Source organism: Lepidochelys kempii, chromosome 4, assembly GCF_965140265.1.
Source record: "Lepidochelys kempii isolate rLepKem1 chromosome 4, rLepKem1.hap2, whole genome shotgun sequence".
Taxonomy (NCBI): domain Eukaryota; kingdom Metazoa; phylum Chordata; order Testudines; family Cheloniidae; genus Lepidochelys; species Lepidochelys kempii.
The window spans coordinates 105,686,074-105,696,866 of NC_133259.1; the positions used below are offsets into that span (position 1 = coordinate 105,686,074).

Consider the following 10,793-nt stretch of genomic DNA (forward strand, 5'->3'; position numbering starts at 1 on the left):
CAAGTCAGATTTGGTCAAATGAAATAAAAGCAAAATGCATTCTAACCTGATCTTATCACTTTCAGTGCCCTTACAAACTTAGATGCTTCTCACCACAGGCTGGCTGGTTGCCCTTCAGCCAGGCTCTCCCCTTTGATCAGTGCTTCAATTGTTTGGTGGTGGTGTCTGTAGATGGAGGTGGAAGAGAGAAGAAGAGTATGGCAAACGTCTCTCCCTTTTATCATGTTCTTTCTTCCCTCTTGGCTTTGCCCTCCCTTCAAGGTCAGGTGAGCATTACCTCATCGTAGTCCCAAACTGACCAAGGGAAGGGGGGTGACTCACTTGAGAGTCCAACAGATCCTTTGTTGCTGCCTAGGCCAGTGTCCTTTGTTCCTGTGCGGCTGGGCTGGGTTTGCCCCTTGCATGCCCTGATGAGGTGTGAACTGCCCCTCTTTCTGGAGTTTTGCCTGGACTTGTTTTAAGCCATGACGACACATTTTCAGCCTCATAACTACATACATGAAATTACAACCTGTAATATTACCATAACAACAATGCTCAGTGCATTGTGAGCCTTCCGAAGACACCCGACATGACAAACTTTGCATTGGATACCACACAATTGTTATACCAATAAAATAAAAACCAGCAGGATCTTATTAAAGGGGATAAGGCAAAATGCCACATTTATTTTGAATACAGAAAGAATCAGAGTAAGCAATCAGTTATAGCTATAACATCTCATTCACTCATACACACACACAAGTTCTGCAAAGTTGTTATAGTTACCAGCCTAGGAGTTGCTCGTGCCAAGTCACTGGCCAGGTGGCCTGGACATGAGGGTGGAGCAGGGCCTTGTCAGATGTGCATCCGATGCTGCTGGGGATTGGTTTGCAGAATCAGACCCAAAGTCCTCAGTCTTCAGGGTCTGTTCTTATAGGGATTTATTCTCATACAAGTTTAAAGGGTTTGCTTCATCATGTTGTTTTCATGTTTGAAATGATAATCAATCACTGTTCTCATGTTTGAGGTGATAGTCAATCATGCAGATGGCACAGAAATGACAAAATGACAGTATGTTGTTATCTTGTTCTTCAGCCCTCTTGTCCTTAGCCTGATAACCCTGAGGGCATACCTGTGCCATCTCGTCCACTGCTTTCTTTAGCCAGACGATCTTATTTTAAGGCTGGCACCTCAACCTTTAATCTTTCATTCCTCATTCAATCATACATACATGCATACAATCACACTCCAATGTATATCCTGTCACATCTGCATTTTATCATCTACCCATCCTTTAACAAACTGTTCTAAAATCAGTGGGACATGGCAGACTTCAATAAGTCTATTCATCCCACTTATTATATCTAAAAGGAAACGAACAAGATAAGCATGCAAGAGTGAGGGGTTCACACATCTTATTCAGAGTTCAGGAAAACAAAGTTGTACCAGCCATAAAGGCAGCTATTATCTTGTTACTTTTAGAACAATCTCTTTGTCTCTGGATGTGCTTCTACAATTAACACTGATCTTGTAAAACTGACAGGCAATTTCAATTAGCACAGACTCAGCAGGGTGGTTGAGAAACATATTTCTTTCTAATGGTCAGGCCAAATTCTGGGGTCTGCTGTGGAGTCACTCTTTCTTACATTGCCCATATCAGAAATATACCAGTTATCAATCTAGTCCAACATAACCATGTCATAAGGATGAACATGGGGATGCAGGGTGTTCCCCTGAAATACAGTGTCACAGCGGGGCTGGGGGCGGGCTTCTCCTTTGTCTTTCCAGTACGCTGTACCAGCTATAAATATCTTACTGGTATGGCCTATCGGACTGTACCACTGTACTTGTGCCACTGAATGTTACATACATTATAACAGGACACAGATAAGTGAAAACAATGTAATAGCAAACATTTACATTGTATATACTTATGTAACTATATAACTCCTCAAATATCAGCTCCCATATGGTCTAGTGGTTAGGATTCCTGGTTTTCACCCAGGTGGCCTGGGTTCAACTCCCGGTATGAGAACAGTGAAATTTTGGGGGTTGGACTAGATGACCTCCTGAGGTCTCTTCCAACCCTAATCTTCTATGAAATGAGAAAGAATCCTTGTGTAATCTGACTGAAAAACTTTAGCAGAAAAGTACTAATTCTTGCACATTTGAATCCAGAGGCAACTCTCGATTTAGTCCTGAGTGGAGTGCAGGATCTGGTCCAAGAGGTAACTATAACAGGACTGCTTGGAAATAGTGACCATAATATAATAACATTTAACATTCCTGTGGTGAGAAGAACACCACAACAGCCCAGCACTGTGGCATTTAATTTCAGAAAGGGGAACTATGTAAAAACAAGAAGGTTAGTTAAACAGAAATTAAAAGGCACAGTGACTAGAGTGAAATCCCTGCAAGCTGCATAGACACTTTTCAAAGACACCATAATAGAGACTCAACTTAAATGTATACCCAAAATTAAAAAACACTGAAAAAGAGCCACCGTGGATTAACAACCATGTAAAAGAAGCAGTGAGAGATAAAAAGGCATCTTTTGAAAAGTGGAAGTCAAATCCTAGTGAGGTAAATATAAAGGAGCATAAACACTGCCAAATTAAGTGTAAAAATGTAAGAAGAAGAGCCAAAAAGGAGTTTGAAGAACAGCTAGCCAAAAACTCAAAAGGTAGTAACAAAATGTTCTTTAAATACATGTGTCCATACAGGAATTATACATACTTTACAAAGCCATTACTATAGGTTTCTTGGTTCCCAGTCCATTAAATGTTGAAATGTTGGGATGTTGAAATGCCAATAGTTATTCTTGGGGACCCAGCCTACCCCTTGCTCCCATGGCTCATGAAGCCGTACACAGGCAGCCTGGACAGTAGTAAGAGGCAGTTCAACTATAGGCTGAGCAAGTGCAGAATGGTGGTAGAATGTGCCTTTGGACATTTAAAAGCTCGCTGGTGCTGTCTGCTGATGAGGTTAGACCTCAGCAAAACCAACATTCCCATTATTGCTGCTTGCTGTGTGCTCCATAATCTCTGAGAGAGTAATGGGGAGACGTTTATGGCGAGGTGGGAGGTTGAGGCAAATCGCCTAGTGGCCAATTTTGAGCAGCCAGACACCAGGGCAATTAGAAGAGCACAGCTAGGCATGCTGCGCATCAGAGAGGCTTTGAAAACCAGTTTCATGACTGGCCAGGCTTTGGTGTGACAGTTGTGTGTGTTTCTCCTTGCTGCAAACTTTTTTTATTTTAATTCCCTGTAAGCCAACCACCCTCCCCCATTCAATCACAGCTGGCAAAGGAAATAAAGTCACTATTGTTTTGAAACCATGCATTCTTTCTTTATTAATTTTTTAAAAAGTGAGATAACTGACAAGTAGCCCGGGTGGGGTGGGATGGGAGAGGAGGGAAGGACAAGGCCACATTGCTTATTGTAGCCACACTAAAAATCAAACTGTTTGAATGACAGCCTTCTGTTGCTTGGGCCATCCTCTGGAGTGGAGCAGCTGGGTTCCCTGGAGCCTAACTCCCGCGTTCTTGGGCATCTGGGTGAGAAGGATATGGAACCTGGGGAGGAGGGCAGGCAGTTATACAATGGATGTAGCGGGGGTCTGTGCTCTTGCTGGCTTTTCTGCAGCTCCAACAGATGCTTCATCATGTCTGTTTGCTCCCCCATTAGCCTCAGCATCACCTCCTGCCTCATGCTCACTTAATGCTTTTCCAGTCTCTGCCACTGAATGCCTCCATGCATTAAGCTGTGCCCTATCAGGGCAGGAGGAATGCATGAGCTCGGAAAACATGTCATCGTGAGTGCGTTTTTTCCCCACCTTCTAATCTGTGAAAACCTCAGGGACGGAGATGATAGGGGGAGCATAGAAACATTTGCACCTGGGAGGAGATAAAAAGGGAGAGTAAAATTTAAGATGATACATTTCTGAGAACAAAAGGGAGACTCTTTCACAGTGAATCAAGCAATTCACAGCACACAGCACATGTGCTTTAGGTACAAGGTTGCATTTTGCCTTTTATATTGAGCACCTGCCAGTATGGTGACACATCACAAATGGCTGGGCAACAGAATTTGGTTTCTAAGCAGCCATGGTAAGCCTTTTGGTACTCAGGGTTGGCTTCTTCCACCTTCATAATATGTCGGAATGGTTTCAAACTGCAGCGCCATCCTTTCCCATAGCAAGCAATGCCGGTTGGGTTTCACATTTAAAAAGGAGGGCCTGCGGTTTTCGAGTGGATGTGCAGTACACACCTCCCCTCACCCCACAACATGGCTATTCTGTGGGATGATCCCTTTTAGCCAAGCACAAACAACCCAGCATTAACAGGGTCCTTTTACTGTTACCTTACAAAAATTCCCCTATTTCAACCAGGTGACCATGAATGATATCATTCTCCTGAGGCTAACACAGAAAGATAAAGACCAAATGTTGCTCGAATGTGACCAAAACCCAGGACCATTTGTTGCCATGCTTTGTGCTGTAGTGATTCCAGACTACTTGCTACTGGCTTGACGTGGTAAAGTGTCCTACCGTGGAGGACGAAATAAGGCAGCCCTCCCCAGAAACCTTCTGCAAAGGCTTTCAGAGTACCTCCAGAAGAGCTTAATGGAGATGTCCCTGGAGGATTCCCGCCCCATCCCCAGACACGTTAACAGACTTTTCCAGTAGCTGTACTGGCCGCGAATGCATCCCAATTCTTCAGGGCAAATCAAACATGAAACACTATTGCTTTTAAACCCTGTACTGTACTTACAAATGTACATTCACCAGAGCTGCCTTCTCCGGCTTCAGGGTTGGGGATCCTGCCTTGGGAGGTATTGGCTCCAGGGTGATGAAAAGGTCCTGGCTGCCAGGGAGAATGGATTCACCGCTCACCTGCTGCGCATTCTCCTCCTCCTCTTCCTCATCCACAAAATCCTCCTCCCTGTTGAGTGAGACTACCCCTTTGCAGATGTCCATGGACAATGGTGGGGTAGTGGTAGGGTCCTCTCCTAGAATGCCATGCAGCTGATTGTAGAAGCAGCATGTATGGGGCTCTGACCCGGAGTGACCGTTTGCCTCCTTTGTCTTTTGGTAGGCTTGCCTGAGCTCCTTAACTTTCACGCGGCACTGCTGTGTGTCCCTGTTGTAGCCTCTCTCCACCATGCCGTGTGCGATTTTGGTATATATATTAGTATTTCTTCTTTTTGATCGGAGTTCAGCCTGCACAGATTCGTCTCCCCATACAGCAATCAGATCCAGTGTCTCCCTTTTGGTCCATGCTGGAGCTCATTTGCGATTCTGGGGGGACTGCATGGTCACCTGTGCTGCTGAGCTCGTCACGCTGACCAAACAGGAAATGAAATTCAAAATTTCCTGGGGCTTTTTCTATGTACCTGGCTAGTGCATCGGAGTTCAAAGTTGGTCACATTGGAGCACTCTGGGATAGTTCCTGAAGGCCAATACCGTCGAATTGCGTCTGCACTACCCCAAATTCGACCCAGCAAGGTCGATTTTAGCGCTATTCCCCTCACCAGGGAGGAGTACAGAAGTCAATTTTCAGAGACCTTTAGGTCGACGGAATGGGGTTGATTGTGTAGACGCAGTCATTTTAAAAATCTACTTAACGCGATTAAATTCAACCTAACCCCATAGCGTAGACCAGGGCTTAGTTGTTTATCAAACTATTTTTTCTTCCTGTCCCAGGATAATATTCTCCCTGTGTTCACATAGGTGAAGGAATTTGAGTGAGCGATAAACACTGTACTAGGAAAATTACTTTTTTATAACTCTCTCCTTTTAAGGTTTGAGCATTCAGAACAAGGTATTTGGCTGCTTTATAAACTTTAAAAAAAAAACCACCTTAAATTCAGCCTAGCATTCAACTTTGAACCTTACACTGCTACAAAACAAAATTGGTGTGAATATCTGATATAATTAAACCTATGTATCAATAAAAAAAATAGTAGTATAAAACGCAAACTGATGTTTTTCAATCAAGAAAGTGGAGTGAACCTGGATTGTAACCATGGGTGGTGGGTGAACGCCGGGCCCTGCCCCTCTCACCGGAACGCAGAGGTCCCCTCATGCAGCTGCTAGCCTTCCCTCTTCCCCGGCTGTCTGAGCACCCCAAGCCCCAGGCTGGTGGCACAGCCCCCCCACAGCCTCAGAGCACCAGGTGGGTGGGCAGGGAATATGGCCCTCCTCCCCTAGCCCGAGTTCTGGACGGTTGGGCGAGCAACACGCTTCCCCCAGCCCCAGAGTGCCGGATGGGAGGCATGTACCTCCACCCCCAAAGTTCAGGCCAGCCCCCATTAGCCGCAGCCTGGGCCCTGGCCACATGGGGGAATAGCCCTCTACAACACAGCGATGGGAAGCAGGAAAGGGTCGGGATGTGGAGCGTGGGCAGGGCTACACAAAGCTGTTTGGGGAGGATCAGACTTCCTCGGCCTTTGATACCCACCATCAATGGTTGTAACCTCAGACCTACACTTCAACATGCATGTCAATAGCTTATTTGCTCTACTGAAACAGCCTCTCAAACTCAGAATTCTTCCTGACCTCAGAGATAAATTGCCAGTTTTAGGCAGATAATTTCATTACACTACTGTGTTGCCAATATAAATGCTTAGAAGGATTTACATAATAAACATAATCAATTATTTAGATAATGGTATAGAGTACACTTATAAAGTTTGAAGACAATACCAAGCTGGGAGGAGTTGCAAGTGCTTTGGAGGATGGGATTAAAATTAAAAATGATCTGGACAAACTGGAGGAATGGTCTGAAGTAAATAGGATGAAATTCAATCAAGACAAATGCAAAGTACTCCACTTAGGAAGGAAAAATCAATTGCACACATAAAAAATGGGAAATGACTGCCTAGGAAGGAGTACTTCAGAAAGGGATCTGGGGCTCAGAGTGGATCACAAGTTAAGTATAAATCAACAGTTTGTAACACTTTCCAAAAAAAAAAAATATAGCAAACATCATTCTGGGATGTTTTAGCAGGAGTGTTGTCAGCAAGACACAAGAAGTAATTCTTCCACTCTACTCCATGCTGATTAGGCCTCAACTCAAGTATTGTGTTCAGTTCTGGGCACCACATTTCAGGAAAGATGTGGACAAATGAAGAGAATCCAGAGAAGAACACCACAAATGATTAGAGGTCTAGAAAACATGACCTATGAGGGAAGAATGAAATAACTGGGTTTGTTTAGTCTGCAGAAGATAAGATTGAGAGGAGACGTAACAGTTTTCAAGTGCATAAAAGGTTGTTACAAGGAGGAGGGAGAAAAATTATTCTCCTTAAGATCTGAGGATAGGACAAGAAGTAATGGGCTTAAATTGCAGCAAAGGTGGTTTAGGTTGGACACTAGGAAAAGGTGGTTTATCAGGGTGGTTAAGCACTGGAATAAATTGCCCAGGGAAGTTGTGAAATCTCCATCACTGGAGATTTTTAAGGGCAGGTTGGACAAACACCTGTCAGGGACGGTCTAGATCATAGAATATCAGGGTTGGAAAGGACCTCAGGAGGTCATCTAGTCCAACCCCCTGCTCAAAGCAGGACCGATCCCCGATTAAATCATCCCAGCCAGGGCTTTGTCAAGCCTGACCTTAAAAACTTCTAGGGAAGGAGATTCTACCACTTCCCCAGGTAACGCATTCCAGTGTTTCACCACCCTCATAGTAAAAAAGTTTTTCCTAATATCCAACCTAAATCTCCCCCACTGCAACTTGAGACCATTATTCCTTGCTACCACTGAGAACAGTCTAGAGCCATCCTCTTTGGAACCCCCTTTCAGGTAGTTGAAAGCAGCTATAAATCCCCCCTCATTCTTCTCTTCTGAAGACTAAACATCCCCAGTTCCCTCAGCCTCCCCTCATAAGTCATGTGTTCCAGTCCCCTAATCATTTTTGTTGCCCTCCGCTGGACTCTTTCCAATTTTTCCACATCCTTCTTGTAGTGTGGGGCCCAAAACTGGACACAGTACTCCAGATGAGGCCTCACCAATGTCGAATAGAGGGGAATGATCATGTCCCTCGATCTGCTGGCAATGCCCCTACTTATACATCCCAAAATACCATTGGCCTTCTTGGCAACAAGGGCACACTGTTGACTCATATCCAGCTTCTCGTCCACTGTCACCCCTAGGTCCTTTTCTGCAAAACTGCTGCCGAGCCATTCAGTCCCTAGTCTGTAGCGGTGCATTGGATTCTTCCATCCTAAGTGCAGGACTCTGCACTTGTCCTTGTTGAACCTCCTCAGATTTCTTTTGGCCCAATCCTCCAATTTGTCTAGGTCCCTCTGTATCCTATCCCTACCCTCCAGCGTACCTACCACTCCTCACAGTTTACTGTCATCTGCAAACTTGCTGAGGGTGCAATCCACACCATCCTCCAGATCATTTATGAAGACATTGAACAAAACCGGCCCCAGGACCGACCCCCGGGGCACTCCACTTGATACCGGCTGCCAACTAGACATGGAGCCATTGATCACTACCCGCTGAGCCTGACAATCTAGCCAGCTTTCTATCCACCTTATAGTCCATTCATCCAGCCCATACTTCTTTAACTTGCTGGCAAGAATACTGTGGGAGACCGTGTCAAAAGCCTTGCTAAAGTCAAGGAACAACACGTCCACTGCTTTCCCTTCATCCACAGAGCCAGTTATCTCATCATAGAAGGCAATTAGATTAGTCAGGCATGACTTGCCCTTGGTGAATCCATATGGACTGTTCCTGATCACTTTCCTCTCCTCTAAGTGCTTCAGAATGGATTCTTTGAGGAACTGCTCCATGATTTTTCCAGGGACTGAGGTGAGGCTGACTGGCCTGTAGTTCCCAGGATCCTCCTTCTTCCCTTTTTTAAAGATGGGCACTACATTAGCCTTTTTCCAGTCATCTGGGACCTCCCTCGATCGCCATGAGTTTTCAAAGATAATGGCCAATGGCTCTGCAGTCACATCCGCCAACTCCTTTAGCACTCTTGGATGCAATGCATCCGGCCCTATGGACTTGTGCTCGTCCAGCTTTTCTAAATAGTCCCGAATCACTTCTTTCTCCACAGAGGGCTGGTCACCTTCTCCCCATGCTGTGCTGCTCGGTGCAGTAGTCTGGGAGCTGACCTTGTTCGTGAAGACAGAGACAAAAAAAGCATTGAGTATATTAGCTTTTTCCACATCCTCTGTCACTAGGTTGCCTCCCTCATTCAGTAAGGGGCCCACACTTTCCTTGACTTTCTTCTTGTTGCTAACATACCTGAAGAAACCCTTCTTGTCACTCTTAACATCTCTTGCTAGCTGCAACTCCAAGTGTGATTTGGCCTTCCTGATTTCACTCCTGCAAGCCCGAGCAATATTTTTATACTCATCCCTGGTCATTTGTCCAATCTTCCACTTCTTGTAAGCTTCTTTTTTGTATTTAAGAGCAACAAGGATTTCACTGTTAAGCCAAGCTGGTTGCCTGCCATATTTACTATTCTTTCTACACATCAGGATGGTTTGTCCCTGTAACCTCAATAAGGATTCTTTAAAATACAGCCAGCTCTCCTGGACTCCTTTCCCCCTCATGTTATTCTCCCAGGGGATCTTGTCCATCAGTTCCCTAAGGGAGTCAAAGTCTGCTTTTCTGAAGTCCAGGGTCTGTATTCTGCTGCTCTCCTTTCTTCCTTGTGTTAGGATCCTGAACTCGACCATTTCATGGTCACTGCCTCCCAGATTCCCATCCACTTTTGCTTCCCCTACTAATTCTTCCCTGTTTGTGAGCAGCAGGTCAAGAAGAGCTCTGCCCCTAGTTGGTTCCTCCAGCACTTGCACCAGGAAATTGTCCCCTACACTTTCCAAAAACTTCCTGGATTGCCTGTGCACCATTGTATTGCTCTCCCAGCAGATATCAGGGTGATTGAAGTCTCCCATGAGAACCAGGTCCTGCGATCTAGTAACTTCTGCGAGTTGCCAGAAGAAAGCCTCGTCAACCTCATGCCCCTGGTCCGGTGGTCTATAGTAGACTCCCACCACGACATCACCCTTGTTGCTCACACTTCTAAACTTAATCTAGAGACTCTCAGGTTTTTCTGCAGTTTCAGACTTGAGCTCTGAGCAGTCATACTGCTCTCTTACATACAGTGCAACTAGATAATACTTAGTCCTGCCATGAGTGCAGGGGACTGGACTAGATATCCTCTCGAGGTCCCTTCCAGTCCAACAATTCTACGACACTTTAAGCTTTATATATCAACTTGAAAAAGTAACTACCTTTCCAACCCCTCTACGCCCAATCATTTTCCACATCAGAAAACGTTTGAATAAATAATGTTATTTGGAAACACAGAAACAGAACAGACAATTCAGAACACCATATGATTTAGTATTTTTTAGTCCTGCAGAACCAACACAGCTCTGGGCAAGTAAAATTCATTTTTCTTCTTTGCACATCAACAGATTTATTATAATTGCAGATATTTTGCAGATAATTGCAGATAAATTGAGCATATATGCTATGAAATTTAGTGAGCTTTAAAAAGTTACACAAATTATGACTGCGTTTTCTATATCCCTCTCATCTTCTCTTTCAATCACTGTGGTCAAGAAACAGAGCAAGATGACTGGGGTCTGAAATTAGCAGAGGAACTCCTGTTGCAAGATTTCATAAACCTGACAAATTATCCCTGCGGAAGATTTTGTTTTGCACACCTTAGCACAATGAAATTGTGTATTGGCAGATGGGAGAAGATAGACAGTGAAAAAATTGTCAATGACATCTTTGATATTTAATACTAAGTAGAAAATCAATTTCTTGAATCAAACAAG

General features: G+C 44.6%; 1 non-coding gene across 1 annotated transcript; it reads left to right on the plus strand.

The window, feature by feature from the left end:
- The first annotated feature begins 1,945 nt into the window (after nt 1–1,945).
- Nucleotides 1,946–2,017, plus strand: TRNAE-UUC (transfer RNA glutamic acid (anticodon UUC)). Its single transcript has one exon. It is a non-coding gene; the product is annotated as a tRNA-Glu (tRNA).
- The last annotated feature ends 8,776 nt before the right edge of the window (nt 2,018–10,793 follow it).